General features: G+C 44.9%; 1 protein-coding gene across 3 annotated transcripts in view; it reads right to left on the minus strand.

Moving 5' to 3' along the window:
* LOC112622170 (tripartite motif-containing protein 26) overlaps positions 1-9,403 on the minus strand; it is a 29,543-nt gene extending 20,140 nt beyond the window's left edge. For 2 of the 3 annotated variants that reach the window (XM_025381428.1, XM_025381427.1), the window contains exon 1: positions 8,433-8,620. The gene's annotated coding sequence lies outside the window, so the exon portion shown is untranslated. Of the gene's footprint in view, positions 1-8,432 lie in introns of all 3 variants that reach the window. The other variant, XM_025381426.1, reaches the window with a different exon arrangement.
* Between the last annotated feature and the right edge of the window lie 13,314 nt (positions 9,404-22,717).

Genomic DNA, 22,717 nt, shown 5'->3' on the forward strand with positions numbered 1-22,717 from the left:
GGCGGAAGTTGCAGTGACCTGAGATCGTGCCAACTGCACTGCAGCCTGGGCAACAAGAGTGAAACTCCATCTCAAAAAATAAAAAATAAAAAATAAACCAGAAGCTAGCTGCAATTCTATAGAACCAGGAAGATGCTGGCCAGGCGCGGTGGCTCACGCCTGTAATCCCAGCACTTTGGGAGGCCGAGGTGGGTGGATCACGAGGTCAGGAGATCAAGACCTTCCTGGCTAACACGGTGAAACCCCGTCTCTACTAAAAATACAAAAAAAAAATTAGCCGGGGGTCGTGGCGGGCGCCTGTAGTCCCAGCTACTTGGGAGGTTGAGGCAGGAGAATGGCCTGAACCCGGGAGGCGGAGCTTGCAGTGAGCCGAGATCTCGCCACTGCACTCCAGCCTGGACGACAGAGCGAGACTCCATCACAAAAAAAAAAAAAAAAAAAAAAAAAAGAACCAGGAAGATGCAACAAACAAGCCCTGCAATGTCCTGGTACCCTCCCCATAGGCAGAACTAGAGACACTCCGTACCTTTCTCTAAGAGGTTCCCCTTTCCCTGAAATCCACCCCTCCCCGATAAGTCTCCGGATCTCATAAATACCTAATCTGCATATGTCAACAGACTGGCCAAGGTGACGCCACATAATTTCAAGATGTGGATGCATGCACGATTATTGGCTCCAAGAATAATCATTATGAGCTGCAAAAACTAGCTGAGAGCCGAGCATGGGGACTCGGGCCTGTAATTCCAGCACTGTGGGAGGCTCAGGGGGGAGGATTGCCTCAGCCCAGGAGTTTGAGACCAGCCTGGGTAACACAGTGAGATGCTGTCTCTAAAAAAAGAAATTAGCTGAATTAACTGGGCATGATGGCACATGACTATAGTTGCAGCTACTTAGGAAGTTGAGGCAGGAGGATCTCCTGAGCCTGGGAAGTTGAGGCTGCAGACAGCCATGATTGCGCCACTGTACTCCAGCCGGGGTGAAACTCTGGCCTGCCTCTGGCTCCTAGATGCCACCCAGAGAGGTGCCCTGGTAGACACTGAATCCCAGATGTGGACTCTGGGGTCCAAGAAAGTGAATAGAGAGGCCTGGGTTTGTACCCTGGCCTCCAGGGTACCAGTTCAGGACTCTCTTGAGTATCCCAAGCCACTTCTCAAGCATATGTCCGGACCTCCAAACAAGAGCAAAGCACCTGTAATCCCAAAGCACTTAGCCTAGAGCTCCACTCCTTGTGGGTACTCCATTTAAGGGCTCTTGGGGTCCCAGATTCATGCCCGTATTTTAATCTGAGATAAGCAAACTCTCCATGAGGTAAACTTCTGTGAGACACCTCTAACAAACCCGGAGAAGCCAGAATTCAGGGCAAAAAGCAAGTGATCTGGATGTGCATACTAGGAGTGACTGCACCCCTACTGGCCATGTCAAAGGCCTGGATCCCAGGCTGTCCCAGGAGATCCCAGTGACTGCATGACACGTTCCTGTGGTCACACTTGGCTGACTTTCCCCACGGAGCTGAGCATCAGTGGTGCTCTGAAGCACAGTGCAGGCCACAAAAACCACCAGGGCTCTGAATGCTAGAAATCCCCACAGGGCTCAAAGAGGGGCAGGAGGTGGCAGCCAGCTGGGAGGTGGATGAGACAAGGCTTTAAAGTGCCCTGGTCTTGCGGCTGACCCACAGGGGAAAATTGGGAGTTCCTCATATTTGTGCCTGAATATTTGTCTAATGTTGAATCAAGAACTACGCTCTCTCTCGTCTAAAATATTCCTAAGTGTCACTTGGTGCTTTGCACCAAATATTGGAAGGAATCCTTTATCATCTTGTGGGATGGTTCAAACCCTAACTACACATCAGATTTGTAGTCTTCAAATTGGTGAGTCTTCAAAACATACCCAGACCAACTGAATTAGAATGTCCAGAGGTGGCCCAGGTTCTGGTATTAAAAAACAAACTTCCCAGGAGATTCTAAAGTCTATCCAGGATTGTGAATCACTAGAACCCCCTTATTTACAGAGGAGGAAAGTGAGTGCCAGAGCCTCGGACCAATCTGCCCAGCAGCAGAGCTGGCTGGCAGCAAGGCCAGTGCTAGCACGAGGTGCAGTGAGGTGCACCTCCCAGCTCTGGGCTCCTTCCACTCCACCATACACTGCACTTTGGTGCCTGGAAAATGAACTCTCCCCTGCCCATATGGAGTGCTGTGGAGGGTGAGCCTCACAGGCAGAGGAAATCAACTGCCAGAGAAAGGGTAGCGGTGAGTTTGAGGAGCTGACAATTGGCCACAGGTGGAGTGCAGTGAGGAGAGCAGAGGGAGGGTGGAGAAACAGGAGGGAACAGATTATGCAAGACTCTGTGACCCAGGTTAAGAATTTTGGACTTTATCCTAACAGCCCTGGGAAGCCTTTGAGGGTTTAAGCAGCAGGATGTTAAAATTTATTCAACAGCTAGCAGATGTTTGTTTATTAGGTGCCTACTATGTGTCAGGCACTGAGGTTACAGCAGAGAACAAAAATGGCAAACTCCCTGTCCTACCAGAACTTACATCCAGTGACCTAACTGAGGAATCCTTTAGAAGCTGAAATCAATCAGATCCAACTGTGGGATCATCAAATCCTCAAGGGTTTCCTGATTTACATAAACCTCTTCTCTCCTTTGCTGCCCCAGTGCTGCAGCCACTCTGGCCTTTTGTTCCTCAAACACACTCGGTCACATGTTAAACTGCCAATCTGCCCGGGTGACCAACCTGGTTAAACCCCTCAATGGCTTTCTGGTGCTCCAGGAATAAAGTCAAAACTCCTGCCCTTCCTTTCTTCTGTGAGGAGGCTGTCTCAGGAGATCCTAGCTGGATCCCAGATAATCATGGCCCAGGCTCATTTCCTGCCACTTCCCACCTCACAGCCAAACCAAACCGCTCTCCATGCCTCAAAGTGCCATGCTCTTTCCTGGCTAAGCCCGTTGACAATGTAATTCTCCTTGTGCCTAGAACACCATCCCTTTCCCACTTAGCAAATGCCTTTTCTAGCTTGAAGTCTCAGCTGAAAGCCACCTCCTCTGGCAATTTTTTCCTGACCTGTCAGATTGGGTCCACATGTAGTCTAGTTAGACAGCCCCAAAACACCCCATGCTGCACCCTGTACTTCTCTGCAATTTTAAGTCCTGACTTATTAGTGTAATTACTCGCTTAACACCAGCTTTTCCCACCAAACAAGGAGAGAGATTGTGTCTGTCTCATCCCCAGAATCTACATAGTACTCGGCACAAAGTAGACAACAAAAATTGAGAAAACAAAGCACAAGCACAGAGTATCTGACGCAAAGAAGATGCTTCCTACATGTCTGCTGAAGGAATGCGAACAATCTTAGTCACCTGCCTGTTCTCTCCAGCAAGATGGTAGTAAATTGGTAGAGAGAGAAGCAATTTCTTTGTATTCCCTGTAGCAGCAAGAACAGTGGGCTGCACGTCACCATCAAATCATCGTATTCAAGATTTCGCTCCAGGAACTTACAGAAACCAGGAGAAGAAAAAGCTGTGTCTGAGAAAATGGTTGTGGTGGAGTAAGTTGTAATAGTGAGAATCACTCCTTCCCTTTTCTTTACTTTTAGACCTAGGTATATACCCCATAAACGACAGAGTTTATTTTCTCAGGTTTTGAGCCTCTAATGAATGGAATTCTTCCATTTTTTTTTTTTGCATGTATTTTTTTGGGGGGGGCTGTCAACATGTTTGTGAGGCTCATTCATGTGATCATGAGCTGATTTTATTTAATTGCTGCTCTGTGGCTATATAATTTTTAATGCAGTCTACTGATAGCCATATGAGTTGTTTCCAGTTTGAGACAATGACAAACACTGCTTCTGTGAATATTTCTGCATACATGTCCTAGCACACACAGGTAAGATGTATCCTCAGTTTGACTAATCAGGTCAAACTGTTTCCAAAGTGACTGTAGTGCTGTGTAGTCTGCCCAGCAGGCTACGAGCACTCATGCTGCCCCATAGCCTCACCAACACCTGATATTATCAGCTTTAATTTTTGCCACTCTGGAGGATGGGATATAGAATATGGGTGTGTGTGTGTGTGTGTGTGTGTGTGTATTTAACTCCCCAAAAGGAAACAGCATGAGAGAGGCCCAGTAACAGGCCAAGGAACCCTATAGCAGCAGACCAGATATTATGCTCCTCGACCCAACCAGTAAATGTTGTAAATGTTTATCTTTGGGGAGAGAAGGGGAAGGGCCCACCCAGCTTCTGTTCTTCTTTCCCTTGGTAACTTACCATCTATAAGTCAGTGAGATGGAGATATTCTAACCATTAATCCAGGGAAAGGGAGGAATCCAAGCCATCAGCTAGGGAGTTACTGCTTTTCATCAAATTTGAGACACCTGTGACATCACATTTTAGCATCTCTAAAATGTGATCAATGGCATGTCATAATTTAACTGGCAAAATATTTTTTTTATGTGGAGCATAAAATAAGGGCACACAAAAGATTTGGTGGTGCTGTGGTTTGAACATGTCCCCCAAAAGTTCACGTGTTGGAAACTTAATTGCCAGTGTAACAGTATTAAGAGGTGGGGTTTTTAAAACGTGACTGGGTCATGAGGGTTGAACTCTCATGAATGGATTAATGCAATTCTTGCTAGAGACTATTGGCCTCCAGAACCGTGAGCTGAATAAACACGTTATTTACAATTTATCCAGTCTATGGTATTCTGTTATAGCAAGAGAAAATGGATTAAGACAAATAACATCTTAGATTTGGTGAGATGTGGCATATTTCCTAAAAAGTGCTGCCAGGATCATCCTTCTAGCACACAGGATCTCATCCTGTTATTCTCCTGTTTCAAATCTCCTAGCTGAGGCTGGGTTTGGTGCCTTATGCCTGTAATCCTAGCACTTTGGGAGGCTGAGGCAGAAGGATCCCTTAACCCAGGCGTTCAAGACCAGCCTGGGCAACAGAAGGAGACCCTGTCTCTAAAAAATATATAAATAAATAAAAATAAAAATAAATTAAAAACAAAACAAAAAAACTCCTACTAGCTGAGGTCAAAACTGCACAGGTGGCCCAGGAGTGGTGGCTCATGCCTGTAATCCCAGCACTTTGGGAGGCTGAGGCAGGCGGATCATGAGGTCAAGAGATCGAGATCATCCTGGCCAACATGGTGAAACCCAGCCTCTACTAAAAATACAAAAATTAGCTGGGCATGGTAGCATTCACCTGCAGTCTCAGGTACTCGGGAGGCTGAGGCAGGAGAATTGCTTGAACCTGGGAGGCGGAGGTTGCAGTGAGCAGAGATCGTGCCACTGCACTCCAGCCTGGTGACAGAGCGAGACTCTGTCTCAAAACAAAAACAAAACTGCACAGGCATCCTCCCCTGCCCTGCATCCGGCTGGCCCCAACTTACCCATCCAGCCCCAAATCCCTCCTCATCCTACCTAATTCTCTGGCCATTAGATACACTGAACCAGGAAGACAGCCCCTTCTTCACTCCCCACTCTCCACCCATTCCCTTGTACGTGCTCTGCTCTCCAGTCCAGCTCGTCCTTGAAAGCTTGAATACAATTTGTCCCCTTATCTGTGAGGAGTTTCCTATGCCCATCCCATCTCTGAGTTGAATGTATCCCTCCTCTGGAGAGCTCCTGCAGCTTTGCATATACTGTATTTCTACGATAGCACTATCACACTGCTTCATACAGTAGCACCCCCCATTCGCTAAAGATCCATTCGTACAGGAGTCCCCTCAATCCTCAGGAGATGCATTCCAAAAACCCCAGTGGATGTCTGAAACCTATGTTTCTCCTACACATACACACTTGTAATAAAGTTTATAAAGCAGGCACAGAAATAGATTAACAATAATAACACAACAAAATAACTATAACTATATACTGTAATAAAAGTTATATGCATGTGGTCTCTCAAAATATCTTGTACTGTACTCACCCTTCTTATGATGAAGGAACAGTGGGAGGGAAAGAGATTTCATCATGCTACTGAGAACAATGCACATATAAAACTTATGAATTGTTTACTTCTGGAATTTTCTGTTCACTGTCTTTGGGCTGAGGTTTACCACGGGTAACGGAAACCACGGAAAACTAAGCCATGGATAAGTGGCTGTAATTGATATTTTTATCTCTCTCCCACCAGAATGTGAACCCAAAGGTCATGCCTCACTGACCTTTTTATCTCCAATATCTGGCACAAAGTAGGGGGTCTGCAAATGTTTGTGAAATTAATGACCTCCACTAATTCCAGAGCCCTGCCATCTCCATTCTTCCCCCTTTCACCACACACCCTCCCTTTCCCACATTAAAATTCTGCTTCAGCAGCAGGCTTCCAGGGCTCTCCTTAGATTAGACATTCTTGGCCACACACATTACCTAGATCTCTGCTGGCCTCCCTCCACACACACACAATTTTGGGGGGAAGAACAAAATTCCATTTCTATCAAGCTGGCAAAATCTAATTCATCCTGATGCCAGCCAAATTATGTTTTTGTTTTCTAAAACCAACTTCCCATTCTCCGTGTCTTTTCTATTCTGATCCTGGGGGGTCCAAGTCTGAAGTCCTCCCAAGAAGCCTCAATTCAGACCATGGACTCTCTTCGGGGGTTTGCAGTGTCTTCTGTGGTGGTTACACACAATCTGAGTCCAACCTGTTACTCCCCTGCAGGAAGTGATATCTAAGAAGTCACCCACTGCCTTGGGCCTTCTGTCTCCTTACCTCTTAACAAGGGGAAAATATTTTGCCAAGTTTACCAGGCTATTTGAGGTTCAGGCAAGGTCACATAAGTACAAGCGTCTCATTAGCAAAAAGCTCCATAAAAATACTATGAAGGAGCACAGGAGCCAAAGTGAAAAGAGCTCCCAACAGCCAAAGCCGCAGTAATTTGAGCAACAAAATAAAGTAGTATTGGATTATAAACCAAAGTATAAAATAAATGTCCAAGTCTACACTGAAATTAATCACTGAATAAATTAATAAATGGCCGAGAAGAGAGAAACAAATATTCCATGCAGAATAACTGCAAATAATAATATGTAGGTCCTTGCCCTCAAGAAGGGGGAATATAACTCTCGGCTCCCTAGGTATGGGCTGCACTTAGTGACTTCCTTCTAAAGAGGGCAATACATGCAAACAGTAGAAAAGAGAGTAACTACAGTGGAGAACCTGAAAAACACTCTCTCAGCCAAATCAACATTAAGTTATAAATCATGTTAGTACAAGCCCTTGACACGATGGGATGAAAATCGCAATCCACCTCTGTGGTCTTCCTCCCAGTTACGCATAAGCCCAGTCTTAGGAGAAAAACGTCAAATTCCAACAGAGGGGCATCCTACAACATATACCATCAGTATTCTTCAGTATTGCCAAGGTCATCAAAACAAGTCTGAGAAACTCCCACAGCCAAGAGGAGCATCAGGAGACATGACAACTAAATGTAATGTGGTAACCTGCATGGGATCATGAAATAGAAAAAGTACTGAAGTAAAAACTAAGGACATCTGAATACACTATGGACTTTGGTCAATAATAATGTATTGATATTGGTTCATTAATTGCAACAAACGTACCACACTGAGGTAAGATGTTAATAACAGGGGACCCAGCCTGGAGCATGTGGGAACTTTGTACTATCTTCTCAATTTTTCTGTAAATCTAAGTGTTGTAAAAAATAAAGTCCACTTAAACAATAAAATTGCAATTTTTGAAACATAAAAAGCCTATTTTTTTAAGGTAATTTTTCTGAACTTGGGGAAAAACATGTTAGGGATTGTGATTTCAGCCAACAGTTAAAAACAGGAGGGTAAGGCATGCATAAACGAATGTCATTCTCCCCTCTTTTGAAGTACACACAAATCGTGGAGTCAAAATTTGAAATCTACTAGAGATTTGGAAGTGTGTCCCTACCATGTACTCCACAAAGTTAAATTTACACTTTTTTTCTAAGGCCAAATAGGGAGAAAATCAGTAAGAAAAATGCTAATGGGCTGGAAGGAGTGAAAGCACAGCTCCAAGTATTTGTGGCTAAACCGGTTTACTCAGAACCAAAAAAAAAAAGAAAAAGAAAAAGAAATAAAGCATGACACTTTGGTCAGGGAGCTGGATTAGTCGCCTATCTACCAGGCTCCAAGCAACCGGACAGTCATCCAGGCCCTGCTTACTTCTGGTTCCGCAGACTAGAATGGATGGGAGTCTGAGCAGGATACCCGAAAGCGAGAAAGACCCAAGAGGAGTGGGAGAATGGAAGGACAAGCAAACAGGAGGCATCCGGCTGGCAGAGAGGACGCAGCGAACTTGACCCCCTCCTGAGCCCGCCCGGGGGCCTGGCCCCGTTTTGAACCCCGGCCCGGCGGCCGCGCTGGGTCGCCCCAAACCCGGGGAGCGTGCGAGACTGTTGCTTCGCTGTATCTCTCATTTGACACCCCCTACTCACCGGTCCCGAGCTCCGGGCCGCGAATCCCGGCCCGGGCCCCTCCTCTCTCGCGGCGGTCTGTTCCGGGTCCCGGTCCTCCACGAACAACCAGCGCGACAGCTCGTCCCCGCCCCGTAATCTCCCGGCTATTCGGGGCCCTTCGCCGAGATTTCTCCCGGACCAGCCCCGGGATTGGCTCCTGCCGAACTCCGCCTTCCAATAGGAACCTTAGTTTCTTTTACGTCACCGATCACCGGGCAAATCCCCAGCCAGCCGCGGGCGGTGGGGCACCAAGGGCAGCGAAATGGAAACTGAAATCAGGCGGGACAGAGGCTGCGCCAAGAGCCGCAGCCTGAGTTTGGCGCGTAATCGGGGTGGCCTGTTACACGGTATAAGGGATCAAATCCTAAGGCTTAGGAGGTCCCTACGTAGGACTCTTGAGAGTGCAATAATCCCCTTTCCACCTCTCGAGACCCCTCACTGCCCAACTCTGGCCTTGTGCTGGATCAGGGTCCGAGGGCAATTTGAGGCGAAGGTGGCGCTCGCCAGGTGCTCAACATTAAATACGAAGTCCCTTCCCCTAACGTGGCCTAAATTTGCATCCAGGACAAAGCAGGATTTTAGCAAGCTAATACTCTGAGACTTATTTACTAAAATTATCACTTCCTAGGTAAAATAACGTTCAACCAGACAGCCATTGTCGCCATTCGACGGAAGGAAAAACTGAGGTTCCAGGAGCTTAAGGGTCTGGGCCCAGTTCAGGGGGGTTGTTTCCGCTCCTTGACGCTGAATTTAGAAACCAGAGGCTGCAAAGCGGACCGAGACACGGGTTCCCAGGGTCCTTGGTGGGGAGGTTTCCAGGAGGCTCGGGCGCGCCCCCGCCCACGGCCCCGGAAGCTGACGCCGCAGAAGCGTACGCCGCTGCCCAGCCTGCGCTCGCTTCCTGCTCTGCCTGCAGCCGCCGCGTCCACTCCAGCTGCAGGGCCATGTCCTGTGCTGCCTTTGCCGTGTCCCAGGCACCGCTGCGTCAAGATCCTCGTCTTCCCCGGCCAGCCAGGCGGCAGCGGCGTTCAACTTGTGCACTGGGCTGGCAGCAGGCTGGGAAGAGGCGGCGCAAGTTCTCCGGGTCAGCCAGTGCCCTGCTCCTAAGGGTGGAGATCTAGCTGAGGACACTGTTCGCCCGCCTGGCAGTGGTGAGAGGGTGGGCTACAGTTGTTTGGGTATTCATGAATAGAGGAGCTCAGGGTCCTAGACCCTAAAACCTGCCGAATCTTCACCCCTCCTCCGCTGGGGGTAGGGAAATTTGCACTGTATTTAAGCAAAGTGTGGTGGAGTGGGTGGGACATTCAGAAGAAACCACGCCCACATTTAACATCCCGCGTCCTTCCCTTCTCCCTCAGCCCTGCATTTTGTCTTTTTCCCCTTGGTCCAGCAGTATAACTCACGGTGCCTCTCCAGGCTGGGAGTAGTGTAGACTTCACCTGCTGAGCACAACTCTGGCGGGCCTGTGCTCTGGAGGTGGTCTCAGCACATCCTACCTAGACCCTCTTGATACCTGCTTTTTTAGTTGGTGGTGTGGGAAGAAAGTGTGTTTAAGATGCTCCTTAAATAATGCTGTGCCGCCGGGCGCGGAGGCTCACGCCTGTAATCCCAGCACTTTGGGAGGCCGCGGTCGGCGGATCACGAGGTCAGGAGATCGAGACCATCCTGGCCAACATGGTGAAACCCCGTCTCTACTAAAAATACAAAAATTAGCCGGTTGTGGTGGCATGCGCCTGTTGTCCCAGCTACTCAGGAGAGGCTGAGGCAGGAGAATCGCTTGAACCTAGGAGGTGGAGGTTGCAGTGAGCCGAGATCTCCCCACTGCACTCCAGCCTGGGGAGGGAGCAAGACTCCGTCTCAAAAAAAAGTAATAATAAAATTTTAAAAAATTGCTGTGCCACTAAGCATTCTCTCCCTGTTCTGAGGTCTTTGGCCCATTCACAGGCCATTCTGGGCAGATTCCAGCCACAAATCCACCACCCCCCTTAAAATTCTCTATCCTCTCAGCACACTTAGAGGGGCATGGAAGACCCTTGGAGGGGCTGGAGCTCCTGACATAACAGCCCCGCTTAACTCTCTCTGACCTCCCTCAGGCCACTTCTCCCTTGGTACCTGTGCTTTCACCTTTCACCTGGTCTTGAAACTCCCTGCCCCAGACCCTTTCATGGCTGCCTGCTTCTTGTCAGTCATGTCTCTGTTTAATTGGCATCTCAGAAAGGTCTTCCTCCCTCACCCAGTTGAAACCAGTTCCCCATCATGCATTGTTCTGTTTCCCTTTCTGCATGCATTTGTTACCACTTGAAAGCACCTTGTTCATTTCTTTGTAAATGTGTTTATTTTCCATCTTCCTCCCCCTCAATGTAAGCCCCAAGAGAGTTGAGACATCACCTGTTTTCCACTCACATGGCTTCCATGTAAATAAATGTATGTTAAATGAAATGGGGCATTTCTAAAGCTGCCTAGCCCTGCTTGGCTGGGTATCAGTCATGCACTGAGTCCCTCTCCCACCACACTACATCATGATTGGTGCAGCTTCTCAAGTCCAAGTAAAGGTAACAGCAGTGGACGCTGGGAACACAATTTCTGCTTTGTGGTGGAGGAGACAGCTTTGTAGCAGCTTCGTAGCTTTGTGCCCCTCTACAGCTTCCTGCTTCATTTAAGGTTCTGAAGCAGAGTTGAAATTCCTTCCTCTAGCTCTCCAGTTCTGTGGTCATGCCAGATGGAGGCCAGGACAGCATATGGGGCTGGGTAAGAGCGAGCTAAACTACATGGGGTTGAATTCTCCAGTCTGCCACGTTCTGTGAGGCTTTGGGGCAGTTGCTCAACCTCTGTGTGCCACAAGTTCTTCTTCTGTAACGTGGAAGTAACTAGATCTGCTTCGTACGGTTGTTATGAGGCTTAAATGTAAAGCTTTGAAATAGTGAATCAGTGCTGACTAGGCCAAAGGGTATGGTATAATTATTTGCATTTGAAATAAATATCTTAAATGGAGCAAGATGATTTAGTAGTTACATTCCTTGAGCAGCTCTGGTTTAATCTAAGGAGGAACTAAAGGCTGCTGTCTGAAAATGGGTTTATATATGACAGGGTACAGGAAGTGCTACCCCAAAATATGGCACCTTGGAAACTGAGAAAACAGCAGAAACAGGAAGGTTTCTCTGACCTTCTCTTGCTCGTTTCTCCCCTGAAGCGGCCATAGAAACTAGAGTTCCCCTTGCCCCTTCTTCCCTGAAGCAGGCCACAAAATCTAGGAAGGTCACTGTCTGACCTGCTCCCTCCTTCTCCCTCCTTAATCTGAAGGCCCTCATGTGACAGGCATCCTCTCCTATGCCCTGAGGGAGGGACTGTCACACAGGTATGCCAAGAAGAAACTGAATAGACAGGCCTTGCTAACTTTTCAGTTTATCACCGTTAGCTCATACACTTTTGTCCATGCAATCATACAGCTGCCTGACTGTCCATACCACTACACAAATGTCCCCATTTCTTTGGGTTTTCGTTTCTGAAAGTTCTCATGTCATGTAAAACTTGAATAAAATAAATGTGCATGCTTCTCTCTTGTTAGTCTCTTCTTTTTTATTGGAGTCTCCACATAGACCTTGTGATGGGTAAGAAAAACATATTAGTTTTTTCCCCTACGTTTAGCATAAATATATTGAGGTAAAATATAGCATTCAGAATCTCAGGATTTTAAGAATACTAGAGTGCTTGGAAAGAGGCCTCCAAACAAAAAACAAACAAACAAAAAACTTGAAAACATGAAACTTCCATTGGTAAAGATGCAAATAATCTGTTTGAATCTTTTGTGTGAAGGATGCCTTGGTATTAGGGCCAGAATGAATAAATGAATATCTGTAAAGGAAAAAGTAAAAGTTACATCAATGAAACAATTTTAAGCCAACATTTCTGTTTTCTGGTAGAGGCATAAGCTAATAAATAACTTTTGTGCTGCTAAAATCTGCCTGCTTTGTGCTAAGAATTGGTTGCAGGGTAAAAAATAACAGGTTTAACTGTCCTTTTTAAAAGGAAAAAAAAGGCATTTTGAATGCTAATAGCATTAACTACTGGGTTTTGAACAGAAAGCGTAGGCTGAACCAATCTCTTATATGACTTGGAATGTCATTTAAAATACTTTGTATTCCAAATTTGGTGACTTTTAAATGTCTATTAGCTCAAAAGTTAGTGAAAATATATTGTATAATATATAATGACAAATTCAACTTTAAAAAAAATTTTTTTTTGTTTTTGAAACAGGGTCTCACTCTGTCACACAGGTTAGAGTGCAGTGGTGCAATCATGGCTCACTGCAGCCTCTACCTCCTGAGCTAATGTAATTCTCCCACCTCAGCCTCCTGAGTATTTGGGACAGGTGTGTGCCACCATGCCTGGCTAATTTTTGTATTTTTTGTAGAGACAAGTTCTGGCCATGTTGCCCAGGCTGGTCTCAAACTCCTGGACCCAACCAATCCTCCTGCCTTGGCCTCCCAAAGTGCTGGGATTACAGGCTTGATCCACCGCGCCCGAACGACACTGTAGCATTTTCTAGTAGGCCCACAAAAAAATTTTCTAGGTCTCTAGGGTAGTTTAACTTTGATTTAGTATTTTAGGGTATTTAGAGTACTCTTTAGGGGTAGACATGAACTTGTAGAAAAGTGATGTCAATGCAAATGATTCTTGATCAATAGCAATGTCAATGAATTTTGTTCAGTGGAGGTATAGAAGATGTATATCCAGTGTATGTATATTCAATCTTCTGAATTCTCCTTGAACTAGTTCTTTTTTACTAGTCTCTTGTTAGTACATCTTTGATACATGCTCACTTTTTCTTTGTATAGGATACTGTCATTGACTCTTAAAGATTATACTTTGGCAATACGTTGCATTTTTTTATTATGTCTCTTAATCTTATTATAACAATCTACCCTTCCCTTATTTTCATTCCATTAATTTGCTGGAGAAGCCAGTTCATTTATCCTGTAGAATGTTCCCCATACTGGATTTAGTTGATTGCTTCCTCATGGTATCAATTAACTTGTTCCTCTATTTCCTGTGTATCTTAGATTAAGTTTCATAAGGTAATAAAGGATGCTATGTAGTCATCTCATTCTAAGCAATCAAACATTTTCAATATCTTTCACCGTGTGTCCCTAACCCAGATACTACTAGTCTCTCTCTCTGCTGTAGGGGTAAGCGTCAATCTGCATTTTTGTGATAATCATCCTTAGCTTTTATTTTTATTTACTTAAGAGGCTTTATCAGATTTGAGCTTTTGTGTATGTATGGGTTTTTTTAGATGGATTCTCGCTCTGTCACCCAGGCTGGAGTCCAGTGGCGCGATCTTGGCTCACTGCAATCTCCACCTCCTGGGTTCAAGTAATTCTCCCACTTCAGCCTCCTGAGTAGCTAAGATTACAGGCACCCGCCACTACGCCAGGCTAATTTTTGTATTTTTAGTAGAAACGGGGTTTCACAATGTTGGACCAGGCTGGTCTCAAACTCCTGACCTCAGGTGACTTGCCCGTTTCGGTACCCCAAAGTGCTGGGATTACAGGTGTAAGCCACTGCTCCCGGCTGGGTTCAATTTTTTAAGGAGCATACTTCAAAAGCAATGCTGTGTACCTATTGTATCACATTTAGAGGTATATGATCTCATCCCATTTTTAGTTATGGTAGATTTGATGGAAGATTCAGATATTGTCAGCCTGATCCTTCCATACCCCAGTTTGTCAGTTATGGATTTACTGCCTCTCAGCTCCAAAAATGATCCTGAATATGTTAAATATGTTTTCTTTGCAAACTGGCCCTGAAGCTTTGTCAGTAGAGGGCACTGGAGAGTCATTGCAGGGAAAAACGATTTTGCTTCCTGGTTCTCCTGTGCTGTTTGCCAGGTTCCTGCAGTGAGTACATGGTTTCCCAGCACCTGCTCCTGCAGCACCCAAAACTTACCTAGTGTCCACTTACTTCAGTCACAGTCAGCAACACCCAGCAGCGAGCAGCTTCGTTAGGCACCCCTCCTGAAGGGGTTTTATACTGGAGTGTGTCTGGTATGAACAGTTTTGCCTGCACCCTAGAGAGTGGGTTTCCAGCAAGTTCTGCCATAGTAGAACCACCTTGATGTCTCTACTCTCCCTGACGAGGTTAGATCCCATCCTCTCTTGTTTTCTCAAAAAACTAACCATCTATAAATATCTACTCTCCTGCTTCAGCAATTTTTTTTTACCATTTCACTGAATTATTCTCATGAGCATACAAACATATTATAATATATCACATTAAAAAACAAAACAAAACAAACTCCTTGATACCATATATATATATATATATATTTTTTTTTTTTTTTTTTAAATGGAGTTTTGCTCTTGTTACCCAGGCTAGAAAGCAACGGCACGATCTCAGCTCATTGCAACCTCTGCCTCTGGGTTTCAAGTGATTCTCCTGCCTCAGCCTTCTCAGTAGCTGGGATTGCAGGCACCCCCCCGCCGCCCCTGCCTCCACCACTCCCGGCTAATTTTGTATTTTTGGTAGAGAGAGTTTCACCATGTTGGCCAGGCTGGTCTTGAACTCCTGACCTCAGGTGATCCGCCCCCCCGCCCACCCCGGCCTCCCAAAGTGCTGGGATTACAGGCGTGAGCCACTGCACCTGGCCAGTAACATCAGTTTTTAAAAGGATTTTGCTTCAGGTACTCTCCTACTTTCCTGCTCCACATTTACAGCAAAATTAGAAAATACTGTCTGTACCTGTTCTCTGTTTCCCTTTCTGTCCTTCTTTACTCAAAAACTGTGAAATATGTGTTCAAAAGTGTACATATAATCCATATACACATTTTAAAATATTGAGATAATAAAGGATATTATGTAATCATCTCTCACTCTAAGCAATCAAATATTTCCAGTATCTTTTATTATGTGCCCCTAACCAATAGATCACTCTCCCTCTCTCTTTGCCAGAGCTGCATTTTTTCGTGATAATCATTCCCTAGCTTTTATTTTTATTTTTATTTTTTGAGACAGAGTCTCGCTCTGTCACCCAGGCTGGAGTGCAGTGGCTCGATCTTGGCTCACGGCAACCTCTGCCTCCTGGGTTTAAGCAATTCTCTTGCCTCAGCCTCCTGAGTAGTGGGACTACAGGCACGTGCCACCACACCCAGCTAATTTTTGGTATTTTTAGTAGAGACGGGGTTTCACCATGTTAGCCAGGATGGTCTCAATCTCCTGACTTCGTGATCTGCCCCATCGGCCTCCCAAAGTGCTGGGATTACAGGCATGAGCCACCGCGCCCAGCTTTTATTTTTATTTTTAAGAGGTTGGGTCTCACTTAGTCATCCAGGCTGGAGTGCAGTGGCACAATTATAGCTCACTGCAGCATGTGAACTCCCGAACCCAAGGGAGCTTCCCACCTCAGCCTCCAGAGTAGCTGGGACTACAGGCTCATACCACCATGCCTAGTGAGCTTTTCTTTTCCTTTCGTTTCCTTTCTTCTTTTCTTTTCTTTCTTTCTTTTTTTTTTTTTTCTTTTTTTGAGACAGAATTTCGCTCTTGTCGCCCAGGCTGGAGTGCAATGGCGCAATCTCTGTTCACTGTAATCTTCACCTGCCAGGTTCAAGCAATTCTCCTGCCTCAGCCTACCAAAGTAGCTGGGATTACAGGTGCCCGCCACCACGCCCAGCTATTTTTTTTTTTTTTGTATTTTTGGTTGAGACGGAGTTTCACCATGTTGGCCAGGCTGGTCTTGAACTCCTGACCACAGCTGATCCACCTGCCTCAGCTTCCCAAAGTGCTGGGATTACAGGTGTGAGCCACCACACCTGGCCCCAGTGAGCTTTTCTTATTGTCATTATTATTGTAGAGATGGTGTCTAGCTATGTCACCCAGGCTTTTCTCAAACTCCTGGCCTCCAGCAATCCTACTGCCTTAACCTCCCATAGTGCTAGTATTAAAGACATGAGCCACCACACCAGCCATCCTAGCTTTTCTTTATACTTCCTTGATACATGTATGTATCCCTAAACAGGATATTGTCTAGTTTTGCCTATTTTTAAACTTTATATACATGGAATTGTAATGTACATGTTCTTCTGTGACTTGTCTTTATTTTTGAGATTCACCATCTTGATGCATATAGCTTTGGCTTGTCATTTTCACTGCTGTGTAGTATTCCAAATTTGAAAGTCTCATGTTTTTTTCTTCTCCATTTTACTACTCTTAGAACTTGGTTGTCTTCATAGTTTTGCTGTTATAATCAATGATGCTACGAACATTCTCCTACATGTACCCTGGCACATACCTGCAAGACTTTTTAGAATATGTAACTAGTAGTGAAATTTCTGAGTCTTAGAATGTGGTTGCAATATATATAGTGTTATTTTGTGAGGGGAGACTGTTTACCAGTGGTTGTGTAATCTACATTTCCTTTACTGGCAGGTGAAATTTCCATTAAACCACATCTGCAACTTCACTTGGAATTGTCAGACTTTTGACTTTTGCCATTTTGATGTGTGTGAAATGTTATTGCATTTAGTTTTAATGTGCATTTTCCTAATTATTAATGAAGCTGAGCATTTTTCTTTTCTTTCTTTTTTCCTTTTTTTTTTTTTTTTTGGCCAGTTGTATTTCTCTTTCTGTATAATGTCTTTTATGTTTTTTATACTTTCTTCTATTGGCTATTTTTAGTTTTCTTCTGGATTTGTTACCAAAATGCCAAGGATTTGGTCTAGGTTGCTCACTGCACAGTAAGCCAATCACTGAGACAACAAGTATTGCGAGGGAAGAAGGCTTTATTTGGGTGTTGCAACTGAGGAGTTCAGAGATCAGTTTTAACTCTGTCTCCTCTTATCAACTGATTAAAATTAAGGGTTTATATAGCCGGGAAGAAATGTAACTACATATGGGAAAACAGGAATTAGGGAGGGGTAAAGAAGGGGAGTTGGTCAACAGGCAGCCTGGGGTCAGTTAGGCAATCATGAAGGGTGAGGGGTCTGGTGTCTTACCAGATGCAGTGATCTGGTAAGTTTCAGTTTCCTGATACTACCAGGGAGCCCTGATAGTCAATTTCCTGAGAAAGGAACTCAGGTAAGACAAATGTGAGTTTCTCAAGTTTTAAGACTTGCAGGGTAAATTTCTATGTTTATTTAAAAAAAAAAAAAATCAGTCCTATAGAACAAATGAGTTAGTTTCAGATTTATGGGAAGTATTTGTTTTTTGAATATTTTGGACACTAATTCCTTGTTGGTTATACATGTAACAAACATCTTCTTGGAGTTTCTGGCTTGTCTTTTCTTTCTCTTTATGTCATCTTTTGAGAAGAGAGAAGCATTTTTTTTTTCACTCTAAAGTAACTAAATGTATCAATCTTTATGTTTTGGACTCTTAGTCTACTTTAATAAATCTTACCTTGTCTTGAGATTACAAAGATAATCTATATTATTGACTAAACATTTTTCAGTTTAGCTGCTATAGACTGAATGCTTGTGTCCCTCCCAAAATTCGTATGTTAAAACCGAATCCTCAGTGTGATGGTATTTGGAGGTGGGGCCTTTGGGAGGTGATTAGATCATGAGATCAGAGCACTACTGAATGGGATTTGTGCCCTTATGAAAGAGACCCCAGAAAGCTCCCTTGTCTCTTCTACCATGTGAAGACACAATGAGAAGTTAGCAGTCTGCGACCCAGAAGAGAACCTTCATCTGAAACTGACTGTGCTGGCACCCTGAGCTCAGACTTCCCCTACCTCTAGCACTATGAGAACTAAGCGGTTGTTATTTAAGCCACCCAGTCTATGGTATTTTTGTTATAGAGGCCTGAACAACTAAGACATTTACCTTTCATTTGTAAATCTTTATAGATCTGGAATTAATTTTTGTGTTTAGAGCAAAATATATATTTGTTTCCCCCTTTTTCCATATGGTTAACTAATTATCTCAGTGTCATCTAATGCACAGTCTCTAATTTCCTCCACTGTTTTGCACTGCCAGCTCTGTCATATGTTATGTATTCATCCGTGCCCTCACCAATACTCATTGAGCATCTACTTTATGCTAAGTGCTCTTCTGGGTGCTGGGAATAAAGCGGTGACAAAACAGACACAATCCCAGTGGAGCTTGTGTTCTGTTGGAGGAAGGCAAACCATGAACAAAGTAATAAAAAATTTGTAATATGCCAGACACAGTGGCTCATTCCTGTAATCCCACCACTTTGGGAGACCGAGGCAGGTGGATCACGAGGTCAGGAGATCAAGACCATCCTGGTTAACATGGTGAAACCCTGTCTCTACTAAAAATACAAAAAATTGGCAGAGTATGGTGGCACACACCTATAATCCCAGCTACTTGGGAGACTGAGGCAGGAGAATCGCTTGAACCTGGGAGGCAGAGGTTGCAGTGAGCCAAGATTCTGCCACTGCACTCCAGCCTGAGCAACAGAGCAAGACTCGGTCTCAAGCCGGGCACGGTGGCTCACGCCTGTAATCCCAGCACTTTGGGAGGCCGAGGCGGGCGGATCACAAGGTCAGGAGATCGAGACCACAGTGAAACCCCGTCTCTATTAAAAATACAAAAAATTAGCCGGGCACGGTGGCGGGTGCCTGTAGTCCCAGCTACTCAGGAGGCTGAGGCAGGAGAATGGCGTGAACCCGAGAAGCGGAGCTTGCAGTGAGCCGAGATCGTGCCACTGCACTCCAGCCTGGGTGACAGAGCGAGACTCCGTCTCAAAAAAAAAAAAAAGACTCAGTCTCAAAAAGAAAAAAAATTGTAATATTAGCTGGTGACAGGTACTATGAATTAACACAAACCAAGAAGGGGAATAAGGAGTGGGGAGAAAATGTCACAATTTTAAATAGAGAGGTTAGAGAAGTCCTTACAGAGAAAGTTATATTTCAGCAAACACCTGAAAGAGGTAAGAGAGCCAGCTTTGAGAATATCTGAGAGAAATGTATTCTAGGCAATGGGAAGAGTCTGCACAAAGGCCTTGAGGCAGAAGCATGCCTAGCAAGTATAAGGAGCAGTAGGGATGCCAGTGTGTCTGGACCAGAGTGAAGGAGGGGTGAAGTGCAGGACATGAGGTCATCAGCTCAACAGAAGTGAGTGGGTCCAGACTGGGTAGGACCATGTGGACCATTCTAAGGACTTTGATTCTACTTTGAGTGAGATGGATGGCACTAAAACGACAAAGGACTGATAGGCTCTGACTATAGGCTTTAACTCATGTTTTAATTTCTCTGGCTCCTCTGTTGAAAATGGAACCAAGGAAACAAGAATGGAGGCAGCAACACCTCTCAGAAGGCCACTGAAATAAACTAGGCAAGTGACGATGGGGGTTGTGGGAAGTAGTCAAGTTCAGAATACATTTGAAGATAGAATCAACACGATTAGGTATGGTGTGACAGGAACAATAAAGACAAGGATGATGCCCAGGTGTTTGGCTTGAGCAACTGGAAGGATGCTGAGATGGGAAAGACTTGACAGAGGGTAGGGGCATGGGCAGGGACAGACCAGGGGAGAGGATTTGGATCTGGTTTTGGATATGCTAATTTTGAGATGTCTATTAGACATGCAAAACGTACATGAGACTCTCAACTCATTTAAGCTACTATTAGTGTCTACCCTTTTATCTTACCTTCCAGATTTCTGGGCAACACTCCACTGTTCCTGATGCACACTCTTGCGTTGCAACCTGGGACTCTACATTTCAAGCGAGATATTCTTACACATAACAAAACTTGAAAAACATTGCTTTAGGCTTTCCTTTTTCTCTCCAAGTACCTCCAAATGTGCATTTAATGCTTTTATAATCAGAAAAGTGTTACAAAATCAAATACCCAATACAAATTCCCTATTTTCACAGCATACCATACAAGTACTTTATACAGAGTTTCCAACATTTTGCAATAAAATCATTGTTCACAATTTTTTTGGGACAGTTTTTGACAAATGAAGCATGGTATAGGATGCCTGGGACTGCGGAGTTTCCCAGGACACAGGACTTTCCATGCAAAACCCAGGAAGGTTCCAGACAGACCAAGAAGAGTTCTTCACCCCAGATGTGTGAAACCAGTGGCAAAGTGCCTGGTTTAGGCACTTTAGGGAGGGCGGAATGGGACAGTGAATCAGAGTGGACTCTGATCCTGGGTCCATTTGTGGAAGGTGGTCCTGTTACAGGAAAGAGGTCCCAATCCAGACCCCAAGAGCGGGTTCTTGGATCTCGTGCAAGAAATAATTCAGGGTAAGTCCGCTGGAGTGCACAGCAAAAGCAAGTTCATTAAGAAAGTAAAGTGGTGAAAGAATAGCTACTCCATAGACAGAGTAGGGCATTCCAGAAAGTAAGAGGAGGAACGTGTTCACCTTAGGTACAACACTTAAATATATATATAGGATAAAATAACATCATGGGAAGATGTGCTCTGCTACGAGAGTTTGTGATAAAGGATTGATTTCCTTAATTACTATATTTTGCAAGAATCAATATCATTATCTTTAAAGCAAAATTAGGAATGCCTTTGTTCTCCAGATATCAGGATTATCTGGACATTGCTAAATCTGGGTCAGTGTAGTAAACTTTTTTTTTTTTTTTGAGACAGAGTCGCCCTCTGTTGCCCAGACCAGAGTGCAATGGCACGATCTCAGCTCACTGCAACCTCTGCATCCTGGGTTCAGGTGATTCTTCTGCCTCAGTTTCCCCAGTAGGTGGGACAGGCATGTGCCACCACACCCAGCTAATTTTTGTATTTTTAGTAGAGACGGGTTTCACGATATTGGCCAGGCTGGTCTCGAGTTCCTGACCCTGTGATCCATCCACCTCGGCCTCCTGAAGTTCTGGGATTACAGGTGTGAGCCACCTTGCCTGGCCTAGTAAACATTATTAATCTATTCCCTTAACCATAAACGTTTAGAGGCTAGGAATATTTATGTTTCTGGAATGCAGCCCAGCAAGTTGCAGCCTCATTTTCCTAGCCCTCACTCAAAATGGAGTCGCTCTGGTTCCAATGCCACTGACAGTCTCTATATGAATGATAAAAGAGTATAGTCAATCATAAAGCTCTGACTCCCTCCCAGTTTGCCCTTTCCTTTCTAGAGAATGTCTTTCAGGCCCCTTCTCCCCTCAGAAGCTTTCAACATCCACCCCATTCCCCTAAACTGGGGACCCAGTACATTGCAGCTTCTTTGGTGCTTCTAGGGACCGGAACACGGCTTCTTTTAGTTGTGGATTAGGTTTTTATTGCTGCTGTAACAAATTACCACAAACTTAGCTGTTTAAACAACACGAATTTATTCTCTTACACTTCTGCAGTGTTGTGGGTGGGCCAGATTCAAATTCTGGGCCACACAAAAGAATTTGAGAGTGAGTCCAAAATAAGACTAGGCAAAGGAGTTTATTGCAAAGTGAAAATACACTCTGAGAGGCAGAATGGGCTGCTCAAAGCTAGCTCAAAGCTAGAAGCAGCAGTTAGTGCCTTAAGGGGAATTTCCTTTGTGGAAACTGTACATACATATTAATAAAATACTGGTGAGGTCAAAGTAAGCGAAAGCAGACCTGTGGTTGGCACATGAGCTACATGCTGTAACACGCATCCCATGTATCATTAGCGTATAAAATCCCCACCTGGTGGTGTGTTTTTTCCTATTACAATGAGGAAAAGGTCACCATAAGCTAAACCTTGAGCCTAGCTGTGTATGCAAGACCCTGGAGAAGTTCCCAGTCACGCCTCCACCCCCACAACCAAAGCAGGAATTTGTAGCTAATAGCTTCTTGGGCTTTTGGTGCTGATTGGCTGGAGATGGGGTAGCTACCTCACGAATAATAGGGCTTTTGTTCTGTTTCCCAGGCTGTATAGGGTATCAAGAACTTGTAACCACCTGGCAGAATCCTGTAGGACTGCTTATCTTGTAAAACACTTAAGTGCTGATGCGGGAGGGTGCAAGTGAAAATAATTCACTGTAAAAGGAGCCCTGGGGCTTCACACGTGGGACAAGTTAGTATGGCCTCCTAACATTACTTATCTCGCCTCAGTAGGTCAGAAGTGTGAAACAAGTCTCAATGGGCTAAAAACAAGTTGTTAGTGTGGTTGCATCTTTTTTTTTTTTTTGCGATGGAGTCTCGCTCTGTTACCCAGGCTGGACTGCAGTGGCGCGATCTCGGCTCACTGCAAGCTCCGCCTCCCGGGTTCACGCCATTCTCCTGCCTCAGCCTGTCTGAGTAGCTGGGACTACAGGCGCCCGCCACCACGCCCGGCTAATTTTTTTTTTTTTTTTTTTTTTTTTTTTTTTTTTTTT

This window comes from Theropithecus gelada, chromosome 4 (assembly GCF_003255815.1).
Source record: "Theropithecus gelada isolate Dixy chromosome 4, Tgel_1.0, whole genome shotgun sequence".
NCBI classification, from domain to species: domain Eukaryota; kingdom Metazoa; phylum Chordata; class Mammalia; order Primates; family Cercopithecidae; genus Theropithecus; species Theropithecus gelada.